The sequence below is a fragment of the Zonotrichia leucophrys genome, chromosome 1 (genome assembly GCF_028769735.1).
Source record: "Zonotrichia leucophrys gambelii isolate GWCS_2022_RI chromosome 1, RI_Zleu_2.0, whole genome shotgun sequence".
NCBI lineage: Eukaryota > Metazoa > Chordata > Aves > Passeriformes > Passerellidae > Zonotrichia > Zonotrichia leucophrys.
Window position 1 is genome coordinate 22,437,484 of NC_088169.1, and position 10,897 is coordinate 22,448,380.

General features: G+C 36.4%; 1 long non-coding RNA gene across 1 annotated transcript; it reads left to right on the forward strand.

Annotated features, from left to right (window-relative positions):
• The first annotated feature begins 2,776 nt into the window (after positions 1 to 2,776).
• On the forward strand, positions 2,777 to 8,618 carry LOC135446598 (uncharacterized). Its single transcript, XR_010439849.1, has 3 exons — positions 2,777 to 2,842; positions 6,732 to 6,858; positions 7,827 to 8,618. It is a non-coding gene; the product is annotated as an uncharacterized LOC135446598 (long non-coding RNA).
• Positions 8,619 to 10,897: the final 2,279 nt, after the last annotated feature.

Consider the following 10,897-nt stretch of genomic DNA (forward strand, 5'->3'; position numbering starts at 1 on the left):
TGAAGACAAAGTGCTTTTCAGGACACACATGGGCAATTTGCCTTACACAAGACCAACTTTAACAAGCACGGATGGGAATCAGTTCTTGCCACTTGATTTCAGGGTCATGGCTTGGTCATCTTCTATTTAGCAGAATTGACTAAGTTTAGTTCTTTGGTGGTGTGGCACTTGAGCTGTCATGAAACAAGGACAAACTCAGATATATTCTGCCTGTACTCCTTCAGAAGATTTTCAAAATTGATGTTGTTTTGCTGAAATATTTTAAAGTAAAACAATCAGAAAGATCAGAAAATTCAGGCCAGTTGAAATTTTTATGCAGAACTTCATTGAAACCTGAAATTAGTTGTTTATCTATCATTACATCAGCACAGTATAGCTTCTCAAAGCATGCATTTCTAAAATTGATCTGATCCTGTATCAAACTACTTTTAATTCCATCTCCTGACAAGAACACAACTAAGATATTCTCCATGTTGCAAGTCCAGATATTTTGTTGGTAATGGCTTGACAGCATAATTCTATTATTTTTGCCACCTTACTTCAGATAAAACTGTGGATCATAAAGTAAAAACAAGTGAATTACTTGATGTGTATTACAAGGGCACTAACCATTTCAATTACATTATTGCTACATGTCTGGAATAGAACAATTTATCTAGTGATAGGTACCCTTAAAACAAAGGGAAAGTTTTGTTCTCCAGGCCAGAGAAATCTTTTGCATTCCAGAATAGATTGTATTGAAGTTGATGGAATAAGATGTTTCTTTTTCTTTTTTTCTAATTCTTCAAGCAGCTAGTGACATTATTGATGCATAATATTGCAGCTCCTTCTAATTTCTGACTGCAAACACAAAGTGTTTTTGATTCTCAGTTTGCAGTCTGTAAGAATATGGTTGAATATCATTTGAGTAGTAATCATTAAGTGTTTTGTGTTGTTCAAACACACTAATTTTTTTTAATTGAAGATATGTTATTTTCTAAATGTCTGATAACTTTTGATTTTAAAAAAATTGTCATCTGAGAAAGGCATCATCTTCAGGTACACATATTTATGTATTTTTAGAAACACTTGACAGTTACATAAATCAGGCTGAAATTCCTTTCTTAGGCTTTTGTCTCCAGCACTGACAAATACTAAATATTGGAAGAACAGTGGGTGATAGTGAGTGATAAAAGATACAGGCAATAAAATTATAATATTTTACTGAAATATTTTCCCAGACTTCCATAATTAATAACGGGTGAGAGTGAGTGCTTGAAGTGAAAATTGTTATTTTTGTGCTTAATAGTCCTGATATACTTTCTGCTGTGATGTTGTCCAGTCATAAAGATTTGCTTCTTCAGCATCCTGTAGTAAAAATATAACTTAGCTATTAATTGTATGAAGAAATAATACCTCTTCAGGTTTTTTAACCTGAAGTAAAATGGCTTAATTTGATATTTAAGTTTTTTTTATTAGAAAAGACAGAGAACAATTGATCCCTGTTGATTTATGTTTTCTTCATTCCAGTCACCAGGCTATACTCTAAGTGCTTATTATTTGTTTATTTCTGTTCTCATTGAGACTACCTGCAGAGGATTTGATGGCATTAGAGCTAGGTCAAATTCAGGATTTTCTGAAGTCTCAGTTTTATTGCTTGTTCTTTTATCTTGCCTCTTTTAAAGGATGTATAGCTTCAAACTTCTTTTTCATTCTGACATCTCACACAATATCTTCACCTCTATTTTTTCTTCTTTATTGTGGCAAATTATGTTATGCTGCATACTGTAAATATATATTGAATTTTGGCAGATACAGCCAGGGACCTCTTCTGCCATTTCCCAGGGGAAGGTTGTACTGAAAACACAATAACCATGACAATCAAAGCTCTGCAGTCATTCCTTCTTGTAAAGAACTCCATATGTTTCTTTGGTAACTTGTGAGATATATAAAAGAAAAACAAAGTTTATTTTAGTACCTGCAGTGGCCAATGATTTTCAAGACAACAGACATTGTTCATTTCTGTTTAATAGTGACTGTGACTCTGCAAAGGCAATGGTAGAATAAGCTTGAAATTCCTGCTTATTTTTCATAATATTTATTTTACACATGGCAGGACAGTCTCTTTTTCGGTATATCAGACTTTGTCAGAAAAATAAGGTATTTTATTTTATAAAGACAGAACAAAAGCAAGAACAAAAAAGATTAATGAAATCCCTTATATAATGACCACTGAAGAAATTAATTTTCCCTTTAGAACATTCAATTTACTGTATAGTAAATTGGTTTGCCTCCAGTTAAAAGTTTTTCCAATCACAGAAATTTCAATCTAACACTTCATTGTTAGTTTAATCATTCATCAGTTAAATACTATGAGCTACCTCCCTCTTTAATGAATATCAAATACTACTCAGTCATTGACTGAAACTGCTTAAGATCAGCATATTTTTTTCTTTTGCAACTCCTCTAGAGTGACACTTTTCATATTTCCACCATTTACTGTAAAGTCTTCAATAGTCAGTTGTCTTTTTAACTAAACTTTATTCAACTGTGACTCTGCTGCTAAGTTTTAATCTAGCTAAGAAAAAAAAAAGATTTTTCTTTCCTGAGAGTACATAATTGTAGGGGGATACAGTATGGGCAAATTAAGGTGGTATAGAATATAATCTTACCCCCTAAAGAGTTGCAGCTGAACCAATTACTAAAGATTAGGAGCAGGCCTGATGTTAACAGGCCACACCAGTAGCCAGTAAGAACAAGTGGTATAAAAGAGTGGACTGGTGGAAACTTGGATTAGTTGGCTACTGCAAGGACAAGGCAGAGTCAGTGCCTGGAGGAGCTCCCTACAAGAAACATCATGGAGGTATGGAACTCTAGCAATATGGGACCTTTGCAATGTAATGACAATAGAACCTTTGCAATATGATTACAGCACATAATATATATAGAAAAAAAAATTAACATGTGTCCACAGTATATGTGAGAGAGAGAAAAGTCATGGTACAGAAAGAAAGGAAATAGCAATATGAACCAGTCAAACAATATGGCTAAGGATGCTGTAAGGATGGATTCCTAGGTGCCTGTTGGAACATTTGTTTTTCTATTTCCCTTGTTTGTTGATGAATGAGTTAAACACACATGCAGCTATGGTAAATGTTTGTACCACCATATTAACTAGTTGTGTGGGCAGAGCAGACTAGACCAATGCATTTAAGCGTTAAGGTGGGAAAAGGGAAAAAGATTTCCTATTGGATAGTTTTAGTACATTAAAAGGGACTCTTTGGAGTGCAGATAGCAGACAGCTGTCAGGGTGAACCATTTACAAATGCTGACTTGTGCTTCAGCAGCTCCTGCTCTCACTATTGCATCGTAATAAGCACTCCCAGAGACAGTTCACCAGAGATTTGAAGACTACCAAGCTCTATATGTCTTGCCCTGGCCTAGTTTAGTTTAGATTTTTCAGCCAGTGATGGGGAAAGGTTAATACAGAAAATTCTGCTCATTAAGAATGTTAGAAATATTAAGGGACTTTTCAAGTACCACTGTGTCTATGAAGTAATTCATTCAGGAGACAGTTTTAAGGAAGGAGAAATTAATTATGTTAAAAGTAAAAGAAGACTGAAGTGAAATAATTGTTCTCCTATAAACCCTTTCATTGGCTCTTGAATTTTTGGTTGTTTTAGGGTGAGAGACTTGATTTATGTGTAAAGTCTTGATCTTTCGAAGTGATGAATATGGTGAATATCTTTTCTCAAATACAGACTTCGATTGGATTATGTACAAAAACTTGCATGATCCAAGTGATCTGTATAGTTATATTTAAAAAAAAAGTGTGATTGCAGCAAAAAACGTCAACTAAAATCAAACAATAAGCTTATGGAATCTGCTAGGGGCAGAATTAAAAACTACGGAAAAAAAAACTTGTGCCTTTCTTGGGCATGTGGTTATTCAGAGGGATGGAAGTTTTCCTGGAGGTCACAGTATTTTTTAAAAAGATACTGAAAAAAATGTCTTTATCTTTTTTCATTTGGGAAGGTTGTTAGGAAATGTAAGAAAATTACCTCTTTTCTTTGAATCATATAGAAAGTAGCTCTGAAATTCTCTGCTAATTTCAGGTGATTCATCCTGCGTACTGGACATACCCAAAACAGCCACACCTCTCTGCCAGCAGCTCCCTGGGGGTCCCTTTGGGTCAGGGTAGAGCTTGGGGACACCGGGGCATCCCCAGGTGTTATGAGTAGAAAAGCTGCCCATTTTTTAAAAAAGGTTGCGGAGCTAACAGGTTGGGCCAGGTGCTGCCAGGGTGGAGTTCTGTTTGTTATTGTAGTCATCTGTAGTTTTTGTTAACTACCTGTTGTTGATGGTTAAGAATTCCTCCTTTTCTCCAGAAGCACCCTGCTGCTTCCTGGAGGATGGCACCCAGGTGGTGAAGGGGAGGAGACCTTGGAGCTAGCATGCAAATGACCTTGGAACCAGCATGCAATGGGAGAAGCTCCTCACCAAAACTAGCCAAAAACCCCTAAAAACAGTGAGCCAACATGAAATGGATGAATCAAAGTGATGTCTAGATGCGAGGAAAAGAATCAAGTATCTGCTAAGACACTTTTTACCCCTCACCCTAACCTAAAGGATGTTGGCTAGACAGAGGAGCTCAACTGTTAAAGCAGAAAGTGGGCAATCTCATGATGCTCTTGTGAGGATTGAGCCCCCAGCTCTGCCCACAGACCAGTGGACAAAGCTGCCCTTCTCCTTCTCATCACTCCTGGGAGCGGCAGTGGTGAGTGTGACCTGTCTGTTCTCAGCACCTGAGCTGATTGCTTTTAATAAAGGCATTAAAAAGGAGAAAGAACTCATGCCCGTGTTTATTTCACCTGGCACCACAATGGGCAGAGGGATGGGCTGAGGCTGGGCTGGGCTGGGCTGTGTCCTGGGAGTGCTCCTGGCCCAGCAGGACCGAGGCCGGGCAGGGCTGTACGGAGCCCCGAGCGGTCATAAGTCCGAATCTGTTATAGAGTGAAGCAGAGATTTGGTAGGAGTCCATTTGGTGTCAGGGCTATGTGATATAGAAGTCTGTAAGAACCCTGAAGTCCAACTCTTTACAGCAACATAATAATGCTATAATGCATGTTTTACAAGTTTTTACTTGTTTGTAAACAGGTCTGTTTACAATCACTAATAAATATTCAAAAATTTATATGATTGCTATCATGCATTTTTTGCTGGGGATAAACTTGCTGCTAACTTTTTGTTAGGTGTTTATCACTGTTATCCTCAAAACAAGGAGCTGTGAACTTTAAGATGTATAATCTTTCCCTCGCCCTGCGCTGCCATTTGAAGCAGTGATAAGTGTTAATTGAGGTGAATTTCTTATCAGTTCTTAGGGAAGCATATTTATGCTTGCCCTACTTAGGAAGCAGATTAAAGCTGTAATAAGGGAAAGTGGATGGGGGATTTCCTCACCAGCCCTGAAGGGCAGGCAGCCCCAGCTCAGGCACTGCCCTGGCGAGAGGCTGGTGCTTGGCTGTAATTGTCCAATCATCCTTCTCTGGGTAATCAGTGGTAGAACCAAGCTGGTTGGCATTTGACATGAGGAGCTCTGTAACATGCTCCCTTGAGTGAAGCACATTTTTCACAGTGTGAATATATAAACACTGTGTGTTTATATATTATTTTGCGAGTTAGTTTGTGTAAATGTTTGTAGTTATTTGTAGAAACAAGGCATTGAAGTTTAAGGCTGAATATCGCTGTGTGATTGGCAAGAGGGTTCAGACTACTTAAACCCAATCAACCTCTGCTTTCAGAATCACATTGCTAATTAGTATTAGTCTAGACCCTCACAACTTAAAAAGATGGAAGAAAATGCAGAACTGTTTACATATAAATAATTTTAAAAAAACTTTCCATAAATCCCAGTGCTATAAACATAACTTTAGGAGGGACAGACCAAGTGAGAGGATGTAGGGGCAGTTCTCAATATTAAATAGGGGAAACTCTAAGGCTCTCTGATAGCATTCAAGCACAATCTATATTACAGAGAGGATGACAGTTTAGCATACAACAAAAAACATGTATGGATTCCTGCCAGCCTTTGCCAATCAATGCTTAAAGACACAGTGCTCCAAAAGACACAGTTTTAGAAGGGCAAATCCCTTAATTCAGATTTTTGCATGTTTCCTCCCCCCCCCCCCCCCTTGTACTGTATCTGACAGAGCAAACAAGCAAACCTTCAAAATTTGTCTTTAAAACTCAGCCTTCTTCTCATGAGCTAAAATAAAAAGGGTGGGGTGCTTTCTGTATGTCTTTTGCAAGGTTCATGGAATTGACTTATCAACCATTAGCAACCAAGATAGCAGGTTTACTCAATGGCTGCTATTCAGACAGTGATTGACAAGTGATCCATCTCCACACTGCACCTCTTTAGTAGAGGGCTTTTGACACTTACTGAAAAAAAGAAGAATTTCTGTTCAGTTCCTGGTTGATTCTTTGAGAAAAAAATAATGCTTCAGTATAAGAGAACAGTAGGATGCATTTCTTTCTCTCTTTTGACCTTTTTATTTGCAGCAGTACTAAATGATGGGAAGAGATCAGAATCTACTTCTCTGAAGCTTTATTTCTCCTTTTCTTTTGTTCTGCTTCAATATAGTATATACAAGATGGCATTACCTGAAAAGACTTGTGAAATAAAAATGTTGAGGGCTAAAAAGCAAAACCAAAGAAAGGGGGGAAAATTAATTCACCTGTATTTTCATCAGAACTCCTTCTGGGTTGGTTTGTGGTTTAACAGAGCCCTGGTGGGTCTCTCAGGGATCCTGACTCAGCCAAGCCCCTACAGCTTCACAGAGCTTCTCTTCATGCATATCCACATTGCCCCAGGTGTAGGTAAGTGTGATTCCCAGTGGGAGAACCATAATGGAGTTTCTAATCAAGTCAGATGGCAGAGATTATTTCTGACTTCTCCCACCGTCATTGCAGCCTTATGTCTTGTCTTCCTAGTTAGTGGAACCTTGTGCAGGTGAAACAGCTGCTTTACATTCAATATCTGCCTGAATTCGAGCTTTTTGACCAAAGGACCTGTCCTATTTATATTTCTGGAAAGCAGGATACAGTGTTATTTAAGTGACAGAGCTGTAGAAGACATTTAATGAACCAATTAAATGATATTAATGTTCTTAATTCTGAAGTCTTATCTCACTAAGAAACAGAGGAGGGAAAGAGTCATGTATTAATATCTCCTTTATTGATTTTAATTTTTCCGTCCTCACCCTTTCCATTACAATTTCAGTAATAAAATAGAGAAAATGCAAGAATAAGAAGGACTACCGTCATTGAAAATCAAATTTTTAGATGACATAATATAGACTTCTGCACTATGTTAAAAGATAGTTGCATAATTTTGTTGTTGGCTTCCCTAAATTATTTAAATATGAAAGAACTGATCAAAGTTATACCTAAGAAGAAAAAAGGTAGTTATAATATTATTACTGATAGTCCTGTTCTTACAGTACTGTTGTCCAGCATTCCAAATATTTTAGCTATAAAGCAAATGGGTTTCTTTGCACCAAGTTTTCTCAGTATGCACTGTCCTCCCATATAATATGAAGGAGAAACCCTAGCAGTGAGGATAACACTTTTCTACACTGAAAATATGCATAAATATTGCACTGAATATGCACAATATTTCAGCAAATGAGTATGTGATATGTTTTCTCTCTAGCTACAGCTTTCCTGTTCTGGGTTTGCTTAATATTTTTTTCTCTGGATTACAATTTGTCCATTTAAAATCCCTACTAAAAATACAGCTGAAATAGCACTGATTATTTATTTATTAGTTTATGTATTTATTTCAGGTGCCATCTGTATCTGCATGATATTTCATGAGAAATAATGAAGGGAAAGAAAATTACAAGAAACGGGACATGGTACTATGAGGAAAGGTTGAGTGCTACAGTGATATCATGCCAATTGTGTGATTTGGACTTGACCTAGATAATATCCTTCTTTTGGATGATTAGAAAGTTCTCACTGGATGTTCCATATAGGTAGAACCTTATAAAATAAGGGCCTTGTTACCCTTGTAAATTCATGGCTCAGGCCTGCTACTTTGGCTAAGCAAAGAAGGGCTATGGGAAAGTGACTCAGCTGAACTGGAGGTAGAAAAACAAATTATGTAACCATTTTGTGTTCCCATTGGGGTGTATGGTGGTTGCTTGAATTGTATTTGTTATACTTAAATGGAATATAACTGATAATGGGCTAACTGCTTAAAAAGGCCTGGGTTTTGCAATAAAGGGCTCTCCTTTACACCTGCCTGGGGACCTGCTTCACTTTGCTTTGTACGTCTGGAATGTCAACAAGCCAGTGTTCCTCATCATCACTTAGTCACAAATTAATCCCGCTTAGTCACGCTATTATGGGAGGATTGTTTTGGTGTTTTTTAAGACTCCTGAGTTGCAAGAAAATATTTATCTTAAATGTTACCTGGTGAAAACTGCAGTTGTTTCAATTCTCACCAAAGATGTAATCACTGAAATGTACTGGTTTTGTTTTTCTTGAGGAAAATGTTTTGATATTTGTGGTTATGTGGTTTCTATTCCTGAATGGAAAGGCCGTTACAAAATCAATAAAAAAATTCTTGGGTTTTTTGGGTTTTTTTTGTTCATAGATCACCCTTTGCTGGTGATCACAATGAAAACAGATATTGTCACAGGAAACAATTACAGTTTTTCAATTTTTTTCATGTGAAGCATCTCTGCCCATGGTGAATCCTCACATAGTTGATGTGGTAGCTTCATGAATTAAGCAAGCTCTGATGGCTGTTTCAGTTATAAGTGCTGGTGCACTCACAGGAATGATATCTTGAGAAACTAGTATCTGTCTGCAATTATAAGGAATTGACAAATAACCCAGAAAACCTTAATGCGAAGCCTGCTCTTTTTAAATTCTATACACTTAGGAAGTGTTACACGTAGTTGTAAAGTATAGACATGCAAAGAAATTCTCACAAATGCTGATTAAGTTATCTGATGAAAATCCTTTTACCCATTACTTAATGGTGAGTTTTTTGCTTTTCAATAGGAATCAGATTAAATGTCTACGCTGTAAGTGCTATTTCTATTTTTAAAAAAAATCTATTTATCATCTATCTATGTATCTTAGAGAAAAATAAATATTTTAGAGCTTTTTAAGACGTTTTTACAAGTACTATGGATATAGAAATTTGCAAAGATGTGTGGCTTTTCTGTTTTGTATGGTCATCTCTTTCAAATTTGTTTGTAGCACAGCCTTGTGATCTCAGTATTGGATCTTTATATGCAGTGATAACCTGATATGCTTCTGTGCTAAAATAAGTTGTTTTTTCCAGAAAGATTTGAAAGATAGTATTCATGCTCTCAACTTTCCTTCATCTCTCTCCTTCTCATTTCACAATTCTGCTAGATAATTTTGATTTATTGTGTTGCTGAAATAATCTTTGGAGGAAAAAGTGAACAGTTATTGCCTATACCTTTAATGAGAAACTTCTTGTATAACATGAAGACTAATTTGGATGAACACTGCAGGTATACACAGAAAAAAAGTAATATCTTTTGCACAGAACTATCATAAAAAGTCTTTGGGAAAGATACAATCTGCCTTGTACAGAAATAAAGCCAATTTTATTTCCCACTCTCCCTTAAATGTAAGCTGCTTAGTGGGGTATCTCAAAAAAAAAAAGAGATAAAATCTAGAGATTAAGAAGTCATATGACACATAAATCAAAAGAACAGAAGGGGTTGAGAATGAATTTGTAAAGAAGTAATTTTTAGCATTCACTATAACTGGTCTGCCACAGTACTTAGCTGTTATCTTCTTTTTTTAGTTATCACTGTCTTTCTGGAACATGATGGATAATTGTACTTAGGAATTTGGAAGTAAAATGTGATATTTGCATAAAGAATTCATTTTTAACTCATTTTCACCTTTACATTTTTTAGCCTCATCTTTTTATAAAAAGGCACCTGAAAAGCAAAGTTAGTTTTTGTAAGGGCATAGCTCATATTGCTGCGAATCACAGGACCTTCTGACTTTTGAAAGATAGGTTCCTACTCTTTACAGGATTTCTGTTCTCTGTGTCACTGTGACAGCAACCTCAATTTGATACTATAATGTAGCTGACTGGAAAAGTTGGCATAGTATCTTTGAGGATTCAAAATGAAGGTAAAAAAAAGTTACCTCAAAACATTTTAAGTATTTCTAAAGAGAATGAGGGAAGAAAACATAAAAAACTTCAGCCTTTAAATAATACAAACTGCTGGAATATGCACATCACACATTTAATCAACAATAGAGGCCCTTTTGGTGAGAGAAATTTATCATCACATGGACAGGGATTAAGACAGGTGATGGGTCACAGGAGGGCCTGTTTCTCTGCATGAGTCTGAAGAGGTAAATGCTCATGTGAAATATTAAGGTTGGTATACCTGAGAAACTGAATATGGGATTTAGTAGGGCATGTCCACTCCTGGGTTATACCTCCCTTTCAAACTTTTGCATAAACAAACACTTACAAACATGTGCCGGCTAAATGCTCTTGTCTCTGCTCTCCAGCCAAGGTAGAGAGCTTTCTGAGCTAATGCAGTTTTCTCCCAAGCACTGTTCTGCTTTCTGTTGTGCACTTTTCAATTTAGCTTTTGAAAAATAGTCCCTCCATGGAAATATCACAACAGTGTATCAAATAAAAATAAAATTTAAATTTCCATGTAAATAGTTGCCTTGCCATATCTCTCAGTTGATTTCCTTTTGTCTCTAACGAATAATTTCTTTAAAATGCATTGCTAAAATCCCTTTACTATGATGCTTTGATTATGAATAGATTTTTGTTATGCTTATTCTTGCATTTGAAGGTTTTCTATTCTTTTCCTTACATTTATTTGGTTTTATC